Genomic DNA, 23,932 nt, shown 5'->3' with positions numbered 1-23,932 from the left:
TAAAAAAGGAACTGAAAGGAAAAAAAGTCAGTGTACATGAGTAACCTCCCCATGTTGCGCTACAACATAACACGTGTGCTGTACGTTAAAATCAAGTAATGAGATTTGTAATTGAGGACACTCAAGACAAACGGAAAACAGATGTCGGTATACTGAGAGGTTTGGAGACCAATGATCCTCTCAACATGTTCCATGGGAAGTCATAAAGCAGAAAAAGCAGGGGGATAGTAAAGAAAAAAACTAGGACCAAACACAAATGAAACACAATTTACATGAACTACCGCCCACACAAACATATGAAAACATCAGTGATATTCTCTTCGCATTTGACCTTAAAACCTTTTCTCTTTGCTGCTGTGGGGAACGTCCTCCAGACACTGACCTTCACACGTTGGCTGCATGACCAGTGTATCCTTGAGCCGCGGATGGATGGTATGTGTGTGGGTGGAGACCTTTAGTTAAATTATGCTGCATAAATGAACAGCCCAGATTTTTATTAACCCTTGTGGATTTATAAGATTTATCTGACTGTCTAAGGATTTTGATTAGAACTGCAGATTTCCAAGGAAATGTGCATGCATGGATATATAGGATGTACATTTGAGACCTTGAGCTAAACAATTGTCTTTTATTCAACATAAATGGGAAATAATTAAACTACCATAGACTTGTGATGCATAAAGATTAACCTAGTAGCCCAGTTAAGGTTTTACAATTTCTGTCTGGCACTTACTGACTAAAGATGTCCAGTTGCCTTCTTTTTTCAAGCTCTTAAGACAACCTTGACCTGAATGACTGAGAATCCTACACAAATACTTACTGACCCTTCCAATAGCAAGGGCTATCCTAGAGTCTGTTAGTGGTCCTAGGCAAAAATTCATAGGAGGGCCACTCTAAACAGCATTGTTCTTCATTATTGGTTACAAACTGACACCAAAATCAACAGTCTTATAAAGGGTTACCCCAGAAATGGCAAAGACCATGTTTAATAATGCAAAAGACAAAGTTATGACTGTTAATACTGTTAAAGCTAGCTTTTACATTTTTTAGCTTGATAGCAAATGAGTACTACATTTAAGCACTAGATTTGCAGTCTTCTCCACCAGGCTACTCTGCTTACTAAGTTAGCAAATAGAAAATGTCAAGCAAACAAACAAAAAAGTAAGAAGAAATTACATCATTCAAGTGTTTCTCCCCACAGTTAAGTCTAGACTAGCAGCATTTAGTTATTCATCTTTATATTATGTTGCTTTCCCCCCCTCTTCTTTAAGCTAGTCATTAAGCTAGCATATGTATGTTATTAGCCAACCTGAATTTGAGTTAAATAATGTTTAAATATGAAAACAATGAACCATAAAAATGTTATGAATGAACATCTTTTTCATCACGCTTAATTTGATCCACATGTGATCTTAATGACAAGAGGATTAGATTCCCTGCTCTCCCATATGGAAAAGAAATAGTAAAAACTTAGAAAAGACTTGCATAAGATGTGGCCTACTTCATACAGTGAATCATATAAGGCTTATATGATTTACTCATGAAAGTGGCCACTTTCTCATTACTCTCATATATTGTTTTAGTAAGTATCCAAAACATACAAGTTTAATTTATATAATTTTTCAAGGGATCTTATATGTGTTTTCACTCTTGTATGCTTTTCATACAAGTTTCACAAAAGACAGATACAAACGTTATAAGATTTATATATATATTTTCCATATGGGCTATCTCCTTGCAAATCTGCATCTAAGGTATTTGCTCCAACTTTGTCACACAGTTGGCAGTTTTAGTGGTAGTGATAATACCCTCCAGGCCTGCTGGATTTAATAACTTGTCTGGTGGAAACCAAGCAACAGACTATTCATTTTCAAGGCTAAATATTTGTGTGTATGTGTGTGGTTTTTGGTATTTTGTTTTTTCAAATTGTATAATTGGCTTGCTTCCCTTGCATTTTGAATAGATACAAGTTTTATATGAGGTTTTCTTTATGGTACAACTAAAAAGAACCCTCACAAAAATATAAATTCCCTTCAGTAGTGTGTATCCCCCAAGAGGTATTGGCGATGGCCTTGAAATGTCCTTTCTTTTCAACCCGTACTTGGAACAGATTGATAAAAGTATACTGTCTGACTTATGGAGTTCTTTGTCTAAAGTCTCCAATTAAAAGGTTCTAAATTACCCACCATTGTTATAATATACATTATAAAAAAATTTTCTTTAGTCTAGGTCATGATTCCTGCTAATTAACCTCGTTACACTTTGAACTGTCCTATGGGACCCCGGAGCCATCTTACAAGCCACAGCCAGCCTGCTAATAACCCTCAGCTTTAGAGAGAAATCCCAAAGAGGAGCCAACGTTTTGGAAGCAGCATCATCGGTTAAATGCTGACATTTGGAAAGAATAAGTAGACTCCCAATGACACACGAACAAAAAAAACCTCCCAAATAACATTGTGATCACAGTGTAGCATGGCGTGCTTTTGCGTGAAAGAGCACCTAGAAATGATTTCTCCGTGCCCGTGAAGCTCCATTATTTTTCTTCTCATGTTAAGCCTCTTATGTGGCTTTCACTTATACAAACTTCTGAAAGAGAAGTTTTCTCAGAACTCTGCTCGCTGAGCTCTTTGTGTGCTATTTACCGTGTACCTAAAGCTTATGAATAATTACAGGAGAAAGGCCAGATTTGACTTTTCTAAATGCAAATCAAGTTGGGGGGCCGCGAGGGGATTGTGCTGAGCCACTCAAATGAGGCGAGGGGAACAAAGAGCAACAAAGAGCAGAGGAGTCACCCATTTTATTAATTGTGTTGGTTTTAGCAGTTGCCCTTTAGAAAAGTCAGTTGGCTTAATTAAATTACTACGCACGCTTGGAGGAGGAAGCCATAGGAAATAGCCCCTTGTAAAATGGAGTGTTGCAAGCATTCAGTCCCTTATCTAATGAGAATGAGAGCCAAGAGGATGCTCAAAGGTCTTTATGTGTCCTCTGAGTCCTTCACTTACTGCTGTAATATCTGGATTTAGTTGAGAAAAGCAAAGTCTTTGGCGAAACCGCAGCACAGCTCCAATTTTCATGTGAAAGCAAGCGTCCAAGACATGCACACGAGTTTCAAAACAGCAGCTCATGGCAAACAAACACAGCAAGGGCTGATGGGAGCGACATTGCCAATGCTTTCAGCTCTGCCCGGCGCGCTCTCCTATATAGTGGCCTTTAAACCCTCCGGGCTCGTAAGTGTAAAGGCATGCGTTTTCCAGGTCAGCTTGCTTGTTTGCTTCTCACAGCTGAGTCTCGCGGCCTGCTGTTAGCACAGCATGTATAGGATAATTAAAGGCGAGCCAAGGGGTTGAGGGAATCAGCAAGAAGAAGCTGGCATGGAAGATGTTTCGACGAAGACATGCTCACCCCTCCCCCCCCCCGACTGCACATGTTCTAATGCCCCCAGGCATTGCCAGAGGTCATGATGGCTTAGGGAAGCGGCATGTGCATATCCAGTAATATGGCCAGTAGAAAAAGCCACAGAAGACTGGGCACGCAGAGGCAGAATGGAAATGCCAGCTTCTGTTGTGGAGTTGCATTACATTGGTGGGAAGGAAAAATGAGGAGAGAGAGGAGCGATGCCAAAAACAGACAGGACATGGAGAGGTCGGGACACAATATAACCCCTGTTTCCATGCAGCCGAGGATTCCCTCAGTCATATCTAGTCCATCTGCTTGGCGTAATTGGCAATAGTCAGTGCAAACTCACACAGTCATGGATCCTGTGAATGACATGGCCAACACATATCGACCAAAGTTAGTGCACAGATTTGGGAAAATACCATGACCACAACACAACCAAGCCAAAGGGTTAGCTTGATTATTTTAGCCAGTTATTTAGGGATTTGGTGCCCATTGTAAACTGGGATAAGTTCCAGTCTTTCATAACCTGAGAAGAGAAAGCGGATGAAAATAAACAGCCTATTGAATGACTCTGTACTTCACCATTTCAATCCACTGAGACTAGAAGTACACAGCTAATTCTATCTTTAAAGCTTCACCTTCTGCATGTTGGCCATGACCTTAATGGGTTTTTTTAATGGGTTTTTTTATGTGGAAGTGATTTTATTTGGATAGAAGTGTGGAGTGCAACGTTAGCAGCTAATGCTAGCAAGTGTGTTTAACAAAAGCATTTATTAAATTCTATTGTTTCCTTTACATCAGTAGGAGACCATAGTATTAACTTACCCTTGAGCAATGTATTCCAAACAATGCCTACTATATACGGCAATTAATTTTTTGGCATTTTTAAGAAAATTCTATTGTTGTTGTTTTTACTTTTGGAGCCTAACACCATTTTACTGGTGAACTAGCGTCACCACTCTTATTTTAAAAGCTTGTTTACTGCTAACTAACATGGTCTACCTTTGAAAGCTGCCAAGATTTCAGAGGGTGTTATTTCCCCCAGTACTGAATGGTAAACAGTTGGAAGTAGAAAAGTGCTTCTTACTACTAATAAGTCTCATTCATTTGATCACACACACAATCATACAAGTACAGTTTTCTAAATACAAGTGGCTTGTCTAACAGACTGAAGAAGCCATAATGACAGAATGAAACCTGTGACTCCAGCTCTCACTGCAGTTTAATTTTTTTCTGCAGTTCATTTTAGACACATCACTACACAACTAGTTATTGCCACGACCATGTCAATAATTCTAAAAGATATAAAAATGTAATATACAGCAGTGTGCAAAAGTTTCAAATCCCGAATGCCTGGAAAGTGTCTGATTGGGAATTTCTTCATTTTTCAGCATGACAATGATCCTAAAACCACTGCTTGGATATAGAAACACACAATGTAACACCAGCAGCCCTGGCTTGGCAGTTGTAGAAGCCCTGTTTTTACCTTATATGCTATATTTACATCTATGTTTGTACATGTTTCAATAAATTGCTGCTTATATTTCCCATTTTTCTAACAAAATATATAGAAATAACGGGTGGCTCTAGCCTTTTGCACAGTACTGTGATACAAATATTTTTTAATGTTAAGATTTTATGTAATGCAGTGAGTACTTATACACTAAAGTTACCAAAAATATTCAATTGATTCTGCTTAGAAAAGCCTCCAAATTGTGATATCATAAAAAAGGAAATAAAGCTTTCAGCATGGAAAAAAACAGAAAGCGTAGCCAGATTGTACTTTTACACGCAAATAGGTCATGAATGTTTTGTACATGGGCTAGAAGCAACCCAGTCTCTTAAATATCATTATATTTGACTCATTTGTCCTTTAATATGATAATATGCTTACAGTGATTCCTCCCTCAGGACATTGCACTGTCAGCACTTTCTATCTTCCCTCAGCTATCATACCCTTTGACTCCTCTGATTCCTCTGCGTTATATAAGGAAAGTCCTCGTGGGACTGAGCGAGGAAGTGGGTAGTTGTTGTTGATAATGGACCCATCTGCCTGGTAGAGCATATTATGTAAAACATCCCTGTCTTTGTTCTGACAATTCTACAGAAAAAATGTGTTAACAAATATTTAATTTCCACTTTGATTTCCCTTTGTTGAAACGAGCAACCCCCCCCCCGAGTACGATGCTCTGATGGCGCTCCAGTCAGCCATGCTCTGAATCCCCCAAATAGGAAAACAAACTTTGTTGTCACTGTTTCAGTCAAGACATTATGTGGAACATTTATGAAATGACTCAGAGAGTACAGTATGGCTTAGAACCCTGCATCTATGTATGCAGCAACAGTAAATAATTGGTATAATTTCATCATGCCCTGAAGGGAAAAAGAGGAATGTATGTCCTGTTTATTTGACTTTGTTATGCTGACAGAATTGTTTGCTTTTGCTGTAAGGAATTATTGTAGAAAATAAAATATATTCACATTTTTTGATGCTGTAAGTTTACACTTACTCATCCACAGGTCCAAATAACTGGCAAATTACTCCAAGATTAAGCAGATGAAAAACCAGAAGGTTTTTCCTGTTAAAAGGGAGTTTTTCCTTCCCGCTGTTGCCAAGTGCATGCTCAAAAGGGGTCCTTTGATTGATTGTTTGGGTGTTCTCTCTATTGTTGCCGGGTCTTCATCTTACAATATAAAGAAAAACTGAGTTGAATTGAATCCCAAAACCAGTTTAAAAACAGAACAAACAGGAAATAAAACATCTCAGTGCATGGTGGCCAGCTTGATTCCCCCCCGTAAATGTGAGCAACTTTTTGATGACACCACAAAAGGCTGTCTCACTTCTGAGATAAAGATGGAGCAGTGACCTGTTACCAACTCTGTCGCTTTCTAATGCCAGCAATGTACCTTTGTGTGTGTGTGTGTGCCGTTTCTGCTGTACAGATGGGCTAAGTGGGTCAACAGATGGTGCACGTGTGTTAGTGACTCCCTTCTGGTATTGAACTGACCTCCTGGCTGCATAGACTGAGCGGAAGGAAAGCTCCTCACGCCAATTTATAAGCAGCCCTGACCTGTTTGTTTCACATCCAGCCTATATACGGCACACATCTGGATGTACATGTGTCACTGAAACTGAAGTAAATTCCTCACATCAGCTCACTTTGGAACATATTGATCCAATTAATTATCCTCTTTGATGTGCTGTGGAGGTTATAAGCCAAGCTACAGCTGGATGAAGGTGGGCTAGTAACTTTAGGCAGCCGAGGACTGAGCTGTAAAACTTGAGTAACTTGAAATTAGCACCTAACACATTATAATTAAACTTCAGTTACATTGCAGGGTCCTTTCAAGCTTCCCCTCACCTCGTAGCTGGCGGCACCCAGTGTGATGATGCTTCTGTTCCAACTGTTTTTATAACTCATTTCCACACTAGGTCAACTAAATCTGGCAACACATATTTTTTCTTCTTCCAGGTGCATAGAAAACATTGGGCACAGTTTCTGGCTCATGTGTCCTAATAGGATGCACATAAAGCAGCATTGCAGAACAATATAAAAATAGTTTTATATTGCATAAATATTTTGGAAGGACCAGTGCCACCCGGTGCCCCCCTCCGGACACACCTCTGTATGCTTCCAGCAATGCAATACAGTGAATGCCATTTTGGTACTTTCATATTTTTCTGGTGTGTGTGTGGGGGGGTTGTATCATACTGTATCATACTGGTATCAGCAAAGGGAATTATATATTATGTTCTTTCTGTTTCAACACTAATACTAGCTCACATACATTTATTTGATCAGTACTTTTCACACTGTATGTGTAGGCTCTTTAAGCAGCTCCTCACTAATCTGGTCTCCATTCAGGTTTTTGGTAGGCGCTGCATCCCAGAAACTCCTTTTCTGCTTTTTTATTTTTATTTCATTAATTTTTAGAGAGATTTAGCCCTGCAACAGACTGACAACTGGTCCAAGGAGAGGCTCCAACCCTCCCATGACCCTGATTTTGAGCAACGGAAGAAAATAGATCCATGGAGATCGATGGCAAAGATCAAGATGCGATTTAGTGATCGCTGGCATCTTTTGGCTCTAACAGTATTGAATTAAGCTAAAAGTGATGCTTGAAGATCCTGAGCTGGTGATATATTATCTATTAAATGGCTTCCATCCATTCGCTTCCGCTTTCCTTTTCAGGGTCGCGGGGGGCGCTGGAGCCTATCCCAGCTGTCATAGGGCGAAAGGCGGGGTACACCCTGGACAGGTCGCCAGTCTGTCGCAGGGCTAACACACAGGGACAGACAACCATTCACACTCACATTCACTCGCACATTCACACCTAGTGACAATTTGGATTAATCAATTAACCTATCCCCACAAGCTGCATGTCTTTGGACGGTGGGAGGAAGCCGGAGTACCCGGAGAGAACCCACGCAAACACGGGGAGAACATGCAACTCAACCAAAGACCCCTGCTGATGGTGGATTGAACTACGACCTTCGTGGTGGCAACAGTGCTAACCACCGTGCCACCGTGCTGCCAATGGCTTTTTAGAGCCAAATCTATGTTTCTACTTTACAGATGGTGGAATTATTCCAGCTTAATGCATTTCATTTTAATGAGGTGTGTTTAAGTTGTATTTCATCACTTTCACTGAATACAGAGAGAAGCCTTTGGGGCAGCAGGCTGACCAAATAGAGTGTCTCAGGAGTGAGGGTTAAAACCTTGGAAATGAAGTAACATTTCTGCATTTGCCCCCATCTCAAAATCAAAATTTATTTTATATTAAAATGTTTTTTGGTTAAATCAGTGAAAAAAGTCAAGCTTTGGGTATTTTTGTAACATAAAACAGGCGACTAAAAATCCCCTATTATTTAATCATCAACAATTTTGGTGTTAAGAAGTAGACAAATCGGGCATTCAGTGTCTTCATGGTGAACACGGAAGCCTAACGGTTTAATATTATTAACATCTTGTAACTATGATGTAGTATTTATTTTTTTACAGTCTAATAATAGCGCCATAGTTCTGGCATTTAAGTTTCAAAACTCATACAAGTGGCTTACAGTTATAGCTAACCTGGTTAAGCAGGCGGTCCATGTACTGAAGGTCAGTTTCTTTGTGTTTTTCCCACATTAATGTCTGCTCTTTGCACGGATGATCTGATATCCTCGTGTTGGTGTTGTTCCCAGACCATCATGAAAATGTTGTTCCAGGTTCAACATTGCAAGTGACCAATCACATTGTTGTGACGTTGTTCCTTTGCGCGCCAAGCCATTCGTGCATTTATGAAATTCCAATGTTGCAAGGACAATATCAATTCTGCTTACTGTTTATTAAAGGGTTACGGTTAGGGTTAGGGTCAGGGTCCATTGATCGGCGGACAGAGGCGGTTTCACGCAGCTTAAGTACAGTTTTTTGTTTTATGCCGGTTTTTCCCGAAGTCGCAAAAGTATGACGTCACAACATTCTGATTGGTCACTTGCAATGTTGATCCTGGAACAACATTTAGTATGATGATCTGGGAACAACACCAACACGAGGATATCAGATCAACCCTCTTTGCACTGTCTTATAAAATACAGGCTGCATGTATTTCCCCCCTACTACTTCTAACCTTATCTAACTAACAGAGGCTTTAAAGTAGAACTGGGTGGGTCAATCCAAATATTGACAGTATCGATACCATCATTGGTATTGTTATTGGGATGATACTAGCTTGATAGGATCGATATTTTGTTTTAAGTTAGGTTTATAGGCCACTTTGAATTATATACTTTTTGAAAATGTAAAGCTATACCTCAAGCATGTGCTATGAAAAAAAACTGAACCTTTTTGTGTTGACTGTCACATTTCTTTTATTTATTTAGAAGTTGACCCAAAGTGCTTTAGAGACAGACACATTTACATTCCAGGTCTGTTTTGTTGTGATTAACTAATTATTATGGCAATTAAAAATCAGTGACTTAGTGGTCATTAAAATGTGTTCAGAATGTGCAAATTGATGATGATTCATCTCACAGTGATCTCCCCAACATAAGCTGCCTTTATAGACTGAAAATATCAGAATCAGCATCGACAATACTGGCCCTGTATTTACCTGATATAGGATTGATACCAGAATTTGCAGTATCACACAGCACTACTAAAAAGTACAACATCTGGCTGCTGAATGGTCGGCTAACATTTTTGTTGAAGTAATGAAAAGTAAGACAAAACAGTTCTTTCATAATTTGTTCCACTGCAGAAAAGAAAGGATGAAAGCACTAAAAAAAGTGCCAGAGGTTGGTGTGGAACATATTAGCAATGAACTTTAAGCTCAGGGGAAACATTAATACAGCTGCACCACATCCAAACACAACAGCTAAACAGCTTTGAAATGTATTTGAATCTCACGGGAGCCCTACAGTGTCTATTATTCCCTCAATGATCGGTACTGTAACGTTGTTTAAAGTGCACCAAAATAGCTTTGCAAAGCAATGTGCAGCAAGAGAGTTGTTCTATTAAGATACACACACACACACAACAAAACACTGCTGCTCGTATTATGAGTAAGGTAATACACATAAAAATTAAAGAACATCTCTTGGGTGGAAGATTATCCTTCCTCTTGCCTCGCAAGATAGAGCATCGCAAAATTATCTCCCTACATGTCCATGAGGCATAAGAGAGAGAAGATACAGACATAAAAATCTGCTTCACGTCCTCTGTAATCTTTATGGAGCATGAAATAGTCACTCAAAAGCATATTATTAATGTTCATGTTAATCTGTTGTTGTTGTTTTTTCATAATACTGAAACAGACGATGATTAGGCAAGTCTGTCATCATCTGCAGGACTTACACTCCCTTGTGGAGCTTGACTTAGCTGCTGATCATGTTATTAAGGGCCGCTGGAAGAGCTTAGGTCATTTAAATCCTACCCACTGTCAGATGGGAGGGTTCAAATGACTGTCTTTACTCAATGCATGGGTAAATCAGTTAATCTCTATAACTTCGCCATATGCCATTCCAGACACATTTTTTTCTGAGTGTATAATGACTGTAAGAAACTGTGTTTTCTTTCATAATACTGCCTCAGTGTGCACCCATACTGAGCCTTCAGCTCAATGTTTAAACCTTACATTTCTTGTCATCACAAACATGTTATTGAGTGTGTGCCAGAAAAGCCAAAGAGTGGAGTGTTTTGAAGTTTTGACAGTTTTTAGCTTCAGATGTGTTGGGGTTTGGATTTGGGTTCATCTGTTGTCACTGCCTTTGCTGTGGCTACCAAAATAATCCAGACACTAAGTGAAGCTGAGGTGGTATAAACAACACAGCTGAGTGTGATAGCCTCAGACACCTGTCAGTCATGCAAACATGGCCAGAAACCCTTTCAGAACAACTGCTATTTTATAATCCGACTCAGGAAACCCCCCAAAAAACAAACATTAAATTTCATTCATTTTCAAAGATGCTTCAAATATTATGGCTTCATTTATTTTATCGTCTTACTTTGGATAAAGCCTTGGACAAAAACCTACAAAATTACATATAACAAATTGCTGCAAAATGCATGAAATGTTGCACGTGGTATATCGTTCTTTTGAATCCTGTAAATGTTGATGTTGATATGAATGTTAACTAGAAAGATACTGTATTATTTTTCTAGCTAATATTAAGTATTAGCTTAATATTACCTAGATATTACGCCCTTTTACTTGTTTCTTTTTTGCCTATTTGTCACATTTGTTTCAGATCATCAAACAAATGTAAATATTTGACAAAGTTAATATAAGGAAATAAAAAATACAGTTTTAAAATGATGATTTAATTTCTTAATGTAAAAAGTTATCCAAACCTAACTCGCCCTGTGTGCCTGCTACATCTAATTGGTTTTGACACATTTGGCCACAAAAACTGTAATCAAGCATTTGACTATTAATAAGTAGCAAAGAGTCTTTCACACTGCAGTGGAGGAAATTTGGGCCACTCTTCTTTGCAGAATTGTTTTGATTCATCCACATTGGAGGCTTTTCGAGTTTGAACAGCCTGTTTAAGGTAATGCATCTTATTTAGATTTAAGTCCAGACTTTAATTTGGCCACTACAAATCCTTCATTTTCTTTGTTTTTTGAGCTGTTTAGAGGTGGTGTGTTTCAGATCATTGTCCTGCTGCATAACCTAAATGTGCTTGAGCTTCAGGAAATGAACTAATGGCCTTTGAAATGAATGGGTCAATCAATCATGACAAGTTGTCTAGGTCCTGAAGCAGCAAAGCAGTCCCAGAACATAACACTACCACCACCGTGTTTGACTGTTGGTATATATTTTTTAAATGAAATGCTGTGTTAGTTTGACTCAAACCATCCAAAAAGTTTTTTGTCTTTTCAGTCCACAATATTTTCCCAATAGTGTTGTGTAGCAAGATGTTTTTGTCAAATTTAAGATAAGTATTTGTGTTTATTTTGCTTTGTTCCTCATCAGTTTACATCTCTTTAGTGATTTAGGCGATTTCTTGATTCAGCAGGCTGGGGTGTAGCTAGTAAAATCAAACTTTCTAAAAGTGGGGCTAATCAGGGTGTGCAGTTACCTGTTCAAATAGACCAAGGTAGTTTTAGAAAGGCTTCTCTTAAAAAATTAAATCATAATTTAAAAATGAGATTTTGTATTTACTCAGGTTATCTTTGTCTAATATATAAATTTGATGATCTGAAACATTTAACTGTGAAAATTATACATAAAAAAACCCAAACAAACTAAGAAATCATGATGAAGTAAAGCTATACTTTACAGCTTATAATCTATACTAAACAGTACTGTGATATTTTTACAGTTCTCTGTAGGAACACTGTAAAATAACAGCTTTCTGTTGTTAGATGTATCAGTTTATCTAGCCCCACTTAACTAACATCTAACTGGGAAATTTCTAACGGTCTTAGTACAATAGAATTAGCTAGTGCTGCAGCCTGCCTTTTATTTCAAGTGAATTTGCAGATGTTAGTATAGTGACATGCAAAGCTAAAAACAAACAAATATGGATAACTTTGTTTGCTAATCTTAACAAGAGTATTATTAACAAAGCTCATTACTATAACATACATACAAGGTACAAACTCCTTGGCTACAAAATGAAGCCAAAGTTGTACACAGGGTTAATTTTAGTTGGTGTTTTTTGGCAACTCATCATTGTAGGTGATTTGATATTACCAGACCTCAACTCAGCCAACAGGACTCCACCCTGAGATCGTTCTCGCCATGGTGTTTGTGACTTTTGGATTCACCTGATAAATATCATGCTTCGTACTTCCACTTTTGTGAGTTAAACTCTTGAATGTTGTCATGTGTCACCTAGCATGAATAACTACATGTGTGGTGCACCCACTGTTAATTCACCTTGCTAACCAAGCTTACTGGCATTACTCGCTCATTAAAGTAGGGTCACTTCTGGCATAATGCAAATAGCCAAAATAACAATGTTGAGTTTAAAAAATGCAAAGTTCAAAATCTGTTAATGAGTTTATGGAGGCTATGCCCTTGCATTATTCAGTCTGTGACAGATTCCAAGACCCAGCGCATTTGTTACTATTTATTTCAACCGTCTTATTTTTTTAGTGTATACATGATAATATAATGAAAAACGGCTTACTTTGCATCCAAAATTCCATACTATGTATTATATACTCAATATCCATATACAATTTAACACAGCTTTGACTGAAGATCTGCAGTTAAAAAATGACATGTTACAATCAATGATACAGAGAGTTGTGCTGCCAGTAAGAGGTGTGTTTCCATGGTAACCCAACTTCATTTGAAATGAGCCGAGTGCTGATAAACAAAGTAGAATAAAAGTAGAATATTCCTGCAAATGTAAGTGGAAGCCATTTATTTGAAGGCAATTAGAATGAAACTACTGAAGCTGAATTTAAAAACATATTAATGGATTAGAACGATACCATACCTGGATCCTGTTTTCATGATCCTGTCCTTCCTATTAAAATTAAATTAATCAAAGACTTTTTTCTCTGACAGGGGTACACATCAAATTTTAAAACTACCAATCAACCAACTGTTGATATTACTTTTAAAGACTCCAGTGCTCATAGTTTATCTGTATTTTTTCAGTTGCAAAACAACTGCTGATCCTGCTGCGCTCTGCTGTCGTTCCCCCGGGTGGTAACTGTTAAAAGTTAAAAGCAACTCAAAGCTGTAGAAAACTGCAGACAGTTCTAAAAATTGAAGCAGTTTGCATCATCTCTTTAAAGAGGATGAAAAAAAAGTGCAGTATGATCAGAAACAGAGTTGTAGGGGAAACTGGACACATGCCACTGAAAGAGATTTATCTGCATTTTCCAGAGGACATGCAGGTTTTAAAAAATAAATAAATAAAATCTTATGTTTAGGGCAAGCTTCCAGGAAAGGTGTGATAGAAGGGCCAAGATGCTGGATATCATCTCCTGCCTCTCCATCCATCTGCTGCGGATCAGACCCACAGAAGGCAGCCAGAAAGCTCAATGTTCCACGTAATGGAAGCATGAGTTTCCCAACCGCTGGACAAAGCACTTGCAGCGCTGATTTCCTCAGCTCGCTTCACGCTTGCCTGAGCCTGAACACATGTGGAACCCGAAGGCACGGGTTGGTGGTGGGGGGGGGGGGGCAAAACTGAACGGGAGGAGGAGAGGAGGGGAGATGCAAGAAAAGATCCAAAGTGTTTTGATTTGCGTCTACGCCGCGGTGTGTGGACGCATCAATCTGTCTCCTCTCTTTCTCACATTTCTTTCCCATCTCTCTAACTCACTGTCTCTCCTCCCCCCCACCACCAACACCACCCTCACTTTCTCTCCATCTCTCTCTCTTCAAGGTTACTCACTATTGTTGTCTCAGGCTGGAATCACTGCCCGCTTCTCTTCTTTTCTGTCGGACGACCATGTGAGGCTCTTGAACGTAAGTGCCTCTTTTGTTGCTTAATTCACTTTCTCCAGGACCAATCCTTTAGAGGCAATAGGTTTAGGGTCTTTTTCTTTCTTTCTTTTTTTTTTTTTTTTTTTTTTTACCTCATAGCACATTCACAATAGGATGTCATACATCAGAGGGGTGGAGTGGGTCAGAATGGGGTGGGGGGCGGAGGTGGGGTGGTGTTGTTGGGGGCTTGATTGCTCCATGTGGTCTAAGCGTGGCAGTTGAATGCACGTGCATGCTGCTGTTATTGTTTTAAAGTGGCATTTTTGATTGTTTTTAACAAAGATTTGCCCTTTGGTTCCACTTTGGTTTGTGCCTGTTTGAGTAGCTTTGTATTGCCTGTGAACTTAACATGCTTTAGTGTAGCACTGATTTACTGCGAGTATTGCATTTCTTTAGACAAGAATGAAAGGCAAGTATGAGAACACAAAAAAACCAAACTTAATAAAAACGTACCTGTTACAGAATTATTTAAATAAAAGATAACTGCTAATTAGGGATTTAAGTGGATTATTAACTTGTGTAATCCTATACAATAAAAAAATTTGATGAAAGTTGATAAAGACCATATTTTATTATTAGCTTATTAGCTGTACCCTGCATTTACCCAAAGAGGCCTTTGTTTATGTCATAATATCAGCCAATTTAGTCCCTTTTCTCCATGTATAAGAGCCAGTGGACAAATTGCTTGTTTGGACTCAATTATAATGGAAAACAATGTTCCACATTTGAACTGGATACCCTGTATGTATTATAATGCTAAATCTCCTGCTAGTCATTGTAATAGGCTTAGTTTGTAGGCTTCGTTAGTCTCTCTTGGACTCTGGGTATTACAAGTTAAAGATGCAGCTTCTGCTTTTGTTAAAAAAAAAAAAAAAAGCCCACCAGAGTACATATAGCACCGAATGAATGAAAGTCTTTGCTTTTCAAGGAATTATTTAGATAGACACATCAAGCCAATGGGTCTTCTAGGCGCTAAATGTTGCTAATGCTAAATAATGTAAGCCATGATTGCAATGCAAAAGCAGTTATGTGTTCTATTGTGCTTGAACAGTTAGTTCCTTGGAATGAGTCACTGCGAACCTTTCTTCAAGCAGATTCTTCTGTAATGCGTTCTCCCACCCCGATGTGCATCACACGTAGTCACCCTTCTGCAAAGATTAAAAAGTACAGTTCAACTTGAAACTGATAAGTAGTTCAGCTTCCCTCAGGTCTGCATAAATTTGTGTAGACTTCAGCATTAAACAGCCTCTGATGTGTCACCGCAATGCAATGTGTCTGTAGGAAGGTGCAACAGAAAATTGATAATGAATAATACAAACAGTGCCCATACACAGCTATGAATTATAGACAGCTTTGCTAAGCTGAATGCTAAACACAGAAATCTGTAGTGAATGTGTGTTTACCTATGCTAATCTTTTGGTTGTATTAGTTATTGCCTGGTTTAGGCATTGGGGCTGAGTTGTTGGCACTGGGGTTAGGGTTAGGGTTTGAGGGTATGACTGCCTTTTTTTAAAGACCGGCATACAAACACACAGAGATGTTAACATTAAATAATGATGTAAAATGTATTCAGTTGGTAGGATTTCTCTGTGGGCGATTGAGCAAAGTGTATCTACAGTTTACTACATTGCGAGATAAATGGAATCTGTTTTAACTGTGGTCCAAAAACGACATTAGCAATTCAGTTATATTCTCAAGAATTGTGTCTTTTGGGTGTTTTACATAATCTAAACATCTTCTGAGCTATAGTAGTAAACTGAAAGGCTGAAACCTTTCTTATAGACATTCTTTGACAATCACAAACATTAGAATTGCTGAGATGATTCCCCACAAGAGCAGCTATACTCTCTGTTCTTGAAGAATTGCATATTTTATTCAGTCAGAAGGCTCCAATGCTGCTCATCTTCTGTAGATGAGATTTTTGTGAGTTCTGCTAGTGTATTGACCTTTTACTTCAAGAAGGATGAAATGTGTCATTGTTCATTTCTAACTGAGCCAACAGCGTTCTGTGGCTATTACTGCTTTGGTTGTGGAAGTAGTTGTATTTCATAACATTCCTACTATCTCCCTCCCCCATTATAGATGCCATGCACTCAATTCCCTTATCAGTGCTGACATGGGGAGAGGGAGGTGCTGGTGAATGCAGCAGGATGTGACAGTTGCATACCTGGAGCTAGTAGCGCTGAAGTAAAATGAGGTGAAACCGTATAAGGAGTTAGGTTTGGATACGTGACACAAACCTGGAGCAAACGTGTGACTTTCCTGGCTTGTCACAGTGAAGTGTACAAGTATTGGGAGAAAACCCAAGATGGCAAGTGAGTGAATTAAAAAAGTAGAGGCATTTGCGTTTTTGCCATAGGTAAAATGAAACCAAAGATGAAAAAGTGCAGTTCTTCATTTGGACACTTCCGGGTAATTCTGAAAGTGTAAGAGGTCTCTCCATATTGCTAATTTCCACCTTCATGACAACTGGACTAGTAGTGAAATTTTTTATTAGTCACCCATTTCGATTAAGGCTGAAAGTTTAAATTAGTATTGATTGGTGTCTTTGTGTTTTGACTGACAAGTAAATGCCAAAGCTTGTGAATTTAGCTAGTAGCTAATGTTGCACCTCCCCTAATTTGAATCACTGAACTAAACCATGCTTTTGGTATTAATGCCTTTTAGAACATTGTTAATGAAATTATGCAGTAAGGGATATGACTTTCTGTAAAACACAGCAGTTTTGGTGAGTGGTGAATGAACCCCTAGAATTCTGTTTTTCTAAGACTTTAGTCACACAGACTAAGAGGCCAGCTAGCGAGCATCTAGCAAGAACCAGTGAGAGAATAATGAGAGAATAAAGTGTATTCTTTGACTGGTTGCGAGTGGTTGCTACAGATTCTGGCAGCTGCTGTGAAACTGAGCACTAAAGGCCTGTTCAAACAGTGCTAGAGGCCTATCAGATACCCATTGGTAAATGCTGGGTAATAGGGAAGAGTGTGTTCTGTAGTTGGTTTCTAGAGATTGCTGGCAGTAGCTAGCATGGAATTGATGTCAAAGAGTTATGCAATGCTACACCAAAAGCCTCCATGCAATTGCACTGGTTAAAAATATTGAAATAATTTGGTTGTAGTTTATGTTGCACTCTTTCAAGTTTTGCAAGTGCTTGGAGTGTAAAGTTTGTATTTGCAGATATACAAACTGTGGGCAAGAACAGTAAACTGCTAGCAGCCAATCTCTCTTTGCAACAAATTTCAGTCAGCATCAGCCAGCAACCACTCACAGCCTGTCAGGGAATATACATTTGTGTCCCATGATTTGTCTAGTGCTTGCAATCAAAACTTTATAGCGTTACCTGATAACTTTCTAACACGCTAACCTTTCTACACGTTTCATTTTGGGCTGCAAAACACACACACAAAAAATCAAAGCAAAAGAACACAAAACAATATGAGACCAGTCATAATGCTAAAGTTGAGGTTTAAAAGCTTGAATCTATGAACCAATGGGTGATATTTATCTCTTGTATATATGTTTTCTGGAGGTTGTAACAGTCTGCTATATTGCTATATTCCGCTACAGTTTCTGGTTTTTCTGTCAGAAACAGATTTTTTTTTTTTACTATGAAAATATAAAATAAACAATTGAATATTACTTTAATGTGGCATGAAACTCTCTAAAATATTTCTCCTTTTGAAGTTTAATTTTGACACACTCTTTGCCATATTTGGAACCCAGCAGGGTCTCATGCTAGAAGGCCTTGGCATCAGCGACTGCCAGTGTGTCCAATCTTTTCATGCCCAGCCAAACCCCCCACATTCCAGCTATAAAATCCCATCCATCTTGGCATTCATGTTTCAGCTCCCCAACAGCAGAATACTGGCTCATAGCCACCTCCTTGTCTTACACTAAAGCTCAAGAAGATCAGTTTGAATAAAGAGAGAAGACAGAGGCTTGAGTTTGAGGAGAATTAGGAGGGAGGTTAAATGCAAGTAGAAGCATTTTATTTGTAGTGGCCCCCTTTATTCACCCTGAGGATACGGGACAGGATGAAAGGATTGGTTTGTTCTACGGGTGACCAAACACTGGCACTTGAATGTTTATCTGCATAACGACAAAGCTAAGACGAGCCAAAGACACTTAGTAATGAGATGGACTGCGAATTACAGTCAAGTGTCCTGTTCTGTTCCGTCACTGTTTAACAGCTTTTGCTTGCCTGCAGCTTTGGCTGTGTTTGCTATTGTCATGTAATGGCTGGCTCAAATACACGATGTATTGAGAGAGGATGAATCATAAAGTTTTACTATTGTTAAATAAGCTAGGAACCTTCTATAGATAGCATTATCTCTTTGAGAACATCCACAGAAAGCGACTTTAAACAATTGTTAACCTGGAAACCAGGGTTCGTATCCTGTTTGGGAACTTTATGTTTCACACTGTAATTTGCATTGATTTTATGTACCATTTAGTTTCAGTTTAACTTGTTGTTTGGTTGGGTTTAGATTTACTGCTTGGTTACATTTACTGAAAAAAGTTTTGGGGTTGAAATGTGACCCAAGAGATCTTCACAAAGCATTTGTTGGATCCATCTGCAAAACAGGTAATGCTTAAAAACTGGGGTACTAGCTGTAGTTAACCACTGTCTTCTCTGTTTCACTTCATCCCATTCATGTCACTATACCAGACCTGACCACTGTGGTTCTGCTGTTGTTGCCTCTCAGAGTATTTTTAATGTAATTATCAAAAAATACGGCTTGCTGTGAGATCATTTGCAGGCTTGTCTGTATGTTGCACCAGTACAGTTTATGGATGCAACAGGGTGGAAAACATGGCATCAAGTTCACAGTGAGCATATTCGTTCTAATCAGCCAGTCACACAGCAGAAACCCAGTCTATTTAAGAATGTGGACATGGTCAAGCCAACCTGCTGAAGTTCATTCCGAGTACCAGAATCGGTAAAAAGGGTGATCTGAATGACTTTGACCAGTGTGTTTGGCAGCATGAACCAAAAGTTCAGAGTATTTCTAAAACTACTGGGATTTTCCAGCACAGCTACATCTAGGGTTTACAGATAACAGACCAAAAAAGACAGACACATTCAGTAAAAATGACTTGTTCATGGCAGAGCTCAGAGGAGAATGGTCAGACTACTTTGAGCTAATGCATGGAAGGTAACAGTAACTCAAATAACTATTTTGTGCAACCAAGGTATGCAGAAGAGCATCTCAGGTGCTACAGTAGCAGAAGACCACACCAGGAGCCACTCCTAGCTAAGAAAATGAATTTTTAATCATGTATTTGTATATTTACTTGTGTTCTTGGCCAGTCTCTCAGGCGTAAGCTTTATTGCATAGTTCTATGCATCACTTTGTGCTTTTTCTGCTAATAAAAACATAACAAACAGGCACCAGGTGAGAATTCAACACATCTACTGCAATATAATGCAGTCAGGCTCTCAGGTATTCTGTATTGCTTTCACATAATTACAATAGTCTTAGCTTTCCTCAAGTAACACTGTCCCTGCACCCATTCTGATATGATTTCTTGTCCATTTTGTTCGTAGTACTTGCCTGCGTCCAGACAAGACAGTCACAGTGGACAGCCTGACAAACAAAAACTCTTTCTAGAAGCAATTCTGGCTTCTTGTCAGTGATTCTGAAACATCACTGCGCATTCATCTCGCAATTATGCTGAAGTATTATCAAAATAAACTATAATTTCAATGTTCACCAGGACATGAAAAGTGCATGTATGGAACCAGCAGTCCAAAAACCTCTGTGGTAGCCTTTTCCCCCTTCATTTTAAATAAAATGAGAATAAAATAAAATAAAAGAGACCATGTAAATACCAACAGAAGGTAATTCGGAGTGACTCCAGCAGTACCTGACACTGTTTGTCTTGTCTAGTTTACCAAGTCTTTGTGCCTATGCAGTTTAGTATGCCATTGATTAGCACTGCAACACTGTGCGCATACTGCTGCCAGCATTAATTGGCTCTTTGATCAGCTGAAGCTCGGAGTCAGTGTCTGGACTACAAGTAGAAGGGGGTCAATGTGTCCTCATGGAGAATTCATAAACTTGCAGAGGGGTGCAGAAGTAGCCATTCTCTGAGCCTAAAAAGAGCAGCTGAACATTAAAGAAAAATATTGTCAGAAACAGGCAGTATTATCACTGTATCCTGATATCACATTGTGGATTATGGTTAAAAGGTCCCCCAACTTTTAGGAGAGCCAGTATTCAACTGTAGAGTTCTGATTTGTAAGTAAAACAGTGAGAGAGCCAGTGTATATATTTCTCAGTGAAAACAAATATTTAAATATATTTAAATATTTATTTAAATTATTCATTACTCATTACTATAAATTCATTACTATGAATGAAGAATAACCCGTGGGTGGATGGAGATTACTGTCACAGTGCAATCTGAACATTGTGGTGTACCCGCCAATTCATTGTCAATACGACAACCAATAATGTAAGAATAACAAAGGATTACACTGTCCAAACACAAAACCCATTCCAGAGGCTTGCGACTCAGATTTCATTTTGTTTGGTCTGCATTAGGGGAAAACCAGAATAGGAATGTGACTAGTCAACAGTATCACAGTCATGTAGGAGCCAAGCTATGTTGGAAAAATGCAGCAGAACGAAAGAAAAAGTTTGCTCTAGTTCAACATCCCTTCCCTGCACTGGAAAGGTCTCTCAAATTGTATTGTATTGGCTAATACACTGTACAATACATTAATGCATTTGTGCATCTTTACACCCTTGAAAACAAACACATTTTAACACTGTTTAAACCACCAATGCCCGCAAATGATCAGGATGGTCTTTTTTTATGTGGGGGTGTCTTTCTCTGCTGGATGCTGATGTGGGACCAGTTTGTGACACCAGTGTTCTTTGCTCCAAAAAGGAGCTGTGTCAAGTAGTACTCCCTACGCAGCCTAATTTCATCTTTACAGGTTCATCCGTGTCACATGGTGCTGAGAATTTCTTGGATATTAATTCACCTTATTATGATTTGCATTCATTAGCATGGCATACATGAATGCAAAAAGAATTATGGTGCATGTTTTCCTGAAATAAATTCAGTGAGGTTTATAAGTAATATTTAGAACTGTATTTTAGTGGGTCCTATCGATATGTAGGGTCTTCACCTTACAATATAAAGCATCTTGAGGGTACCGTTGTTGTGATTTGGTGCCTTGCAAGTGATTAAAAAAGATGCCTAGATATCAGCTTAATATTGGTATCTGCTGATATCGACCCTTTTAACTGATATTGTGATTTTGACCTGTTAGCAAATAATGTTAAAATAAAGAAAATACTTTTTTTGTTCTTTTAAGAAAATGACCTTCCTGATTCAAATATCCCAAAAAAAAAAAAAAAGACAAGACAAGACAAGACAATTAACAGAACAAAATAACACTTTCTATATCCCCAGAAATTGCCACTGATCTTGTGGAAATACTAGCCCGTATTTAAGCTCGTAATAGACCTTTGAGTGTTCCCTGACAGTAAGAAGGTCTTGGCTGCAACCTTTTCTCTGGGTCCTCCACCTTCCTTCCACAGTCCAGAGACATGCAGTTAGTGATTAATCGAAATTGCCCAAAGGTGTGATTTTTGAATGTGAAGGCTTGTTCTGTGTGTTAGCCTGGTGACTGCTTATCCAATATACCTGTCCAAGGTGTAATTGAATATTTTAATGGTTTCCTTTTTCCTGTCCAAAGTGTACCCAGCTCTTCACATAATCTCAGCTGGGATAAGCTACAGACCCCAAAACCTAGTTGGACAACAATTAAAGAAAGCAGATTGATATGTAAAGTTCTCACTTTTAAAGAAATCTGTGTGACAATTAGGTGTTTTCTACCAACAATCAAGAGCCACAAACAAAAAAGTTGGCACCACCATGGGATGAAAAATTTGATGAGCCCACTCACATCAGTGGCTACTGGGAGGGGCTACCAGTGATCGCAAGACACAAACCACAACTTTTGTCAACAATCCTACATAATGATCTCCAACCAATAATGGAAACATGTCCTGGTTCTCAGGAACAAGACAATAAACAGGGATGAACAAATTCAGCTTTGAATGACTCCATTCCCCTCACCACCCAACCAATCACAGCCCCTCCCTGAGCCTTGTTCTGAAAGTCAAAAGGTTTTTTTCTTGCTCCTGTCACCAAGTGCTTGCTCACGGGGGATCGTCTGACTGTCGTAGTTTTCTGTATTAATGTAGAGTCCTTACCTTGCAATATGAACCACCTTGAGATGACTTTTGTTGTGATTTGGTGCTACATAAATAAAACTGAATTGAATTTTTGTGAGGTACTCAATCTATAAGTCGATTTGTATTAATGGGAGGTGATGCTTCTTCCAAGCAAGAGTCAAACACTTGAAGAAAACACTTTCTTTTAGCGTCACCGCTGAGAATGGATTTCTTTTGTGCAAACAAATAACATGAACTGAAATATACAAAACTGTGCATTCCAAGGGATGCAGTGCTGCTATTGGCTTATAGATTGGCATGTTTGGGTGGGGTTTTTTTGGAGAGTGGTAACAAAACACACACACACATAAGTAGTCCCACAGTGTCTCTCTGTAAGCTTTGGAAAAGTGCTGCGGGTGGTTTATTGATTAAACCTCTGAGGTCAGTGTGTATGTGCTGGTGTGAGTTCGTGAGATTGGCCCTGCGTGTCTGTGGCTGGCACTATTTATCTCTGCTGATGTTAGAAGAATAGAGACAAGGTGTTGGCCCAGCCTGAGGGGACAGCTCCAGCACGATAGAGAAACAAGACACGTAGAGAGGGCAGGCAACCATGTTGGAAGCAAATGTCATTCGCTTTAAGAAGCATCGTCCCCTGGGATGCACCTGCATGCGCAAACAAAAACCTCCCGTTTATCTCCCTGTCTGAATAATGCATTCGAAGTGACTTAAATAGGTGGGTCTGTCTCTGTCCAGCTTCCCCATAAACAGCTGAAAAGCAAAGGGACCAAAGTCACGTTCCTATTTTATGTGGACAGGTTTTTGGTTCATTGATTTACTTCTACAATCTAAAAAAATCCAAATATCCCTTATGTGTCTAAGCGAATCCCTCAAACACAGAACTGGAATAGGCTATAGTCTCTGATAATTCTGCAATTCCTTATCCATTAGGCAGATGATCAACTGTGATGCCCCCTTAAAGCAGCAGTAGAAGATTATATATTACTCATTTGCAAGAAAATATGTCTGGTTACTTTCATTTTGGCAGCAGAAGGTGGGGCATAATGTGCACATATGTGTCTGCATTTCCACGAGTAATAGAGTAAATAAGTACCTGCAGCAGTTTACAATGCCTTGCTATTGCACCAATCATCATTCATCAAAAGACCGAGAGATGAAATGGCAACACAAATAAAGTAAAATCCATCTCTCTTTATTGGAGCTCCATATTGTTATTGTTGCACTCTGCTGGAGCAACTTTGGAGAATTAACTGTTCAAAATCTCTCTTATTTATCTGATTCTGGGCCTCGCTGTCAACCATTGGACATGTGAAACAAGCAAACATTAGCTCCTCTCGCTTTAGGGTAACTTTCTGATTGGTTGAGCCTCAAAAAGAAGGTTTGGA

At 38.9% G+C, this 23,932-nt stretch overlaps 1 protein-coding gene across 1 annotated transcript in view; it reads left to right on the top strand.

Moving 5' to 3' along the window:
* Window positions 1-14,079: 14,079 nt before the first annotated feature.
* LOC120737530 (E3 ubiquitin-protein ligase Midline-1-like) overlaps window positions 14,080-23,932 on the top strand; it is an 86,484-nt gene continuing 76,631 nt past the window's right edge. Inside the window, exon 1 of the mRNA XM_040038303.1 lies at window positions 14,080-14,319. The gene's annotated coding sequence lies outside the window, so the exon portion shown is untranslated. The remainder of the gene's footprint in view (window positions 14,320-23,932) is intronic.

The sequence above is a fragment of the Simochromis diagramma genome, unplaced genomic scaffold, assembly GCF_900408965.1.
Source record: "Simochromis diagramma unplaced genomic scaffold, fSimDia1.1 OVJJ01000413.1, whole genome shotgun sequence".
NCBI lineage: Eukaryota > Metazoa > Chordata > Actinopteri > Cichliformes > Cichlidae > Simochromis > Simochromis diagramma.
Note: the sequence above shows the minus strand (reverse complement) of the source record. Positions and strands in the feature narration are given on the sequence as shown.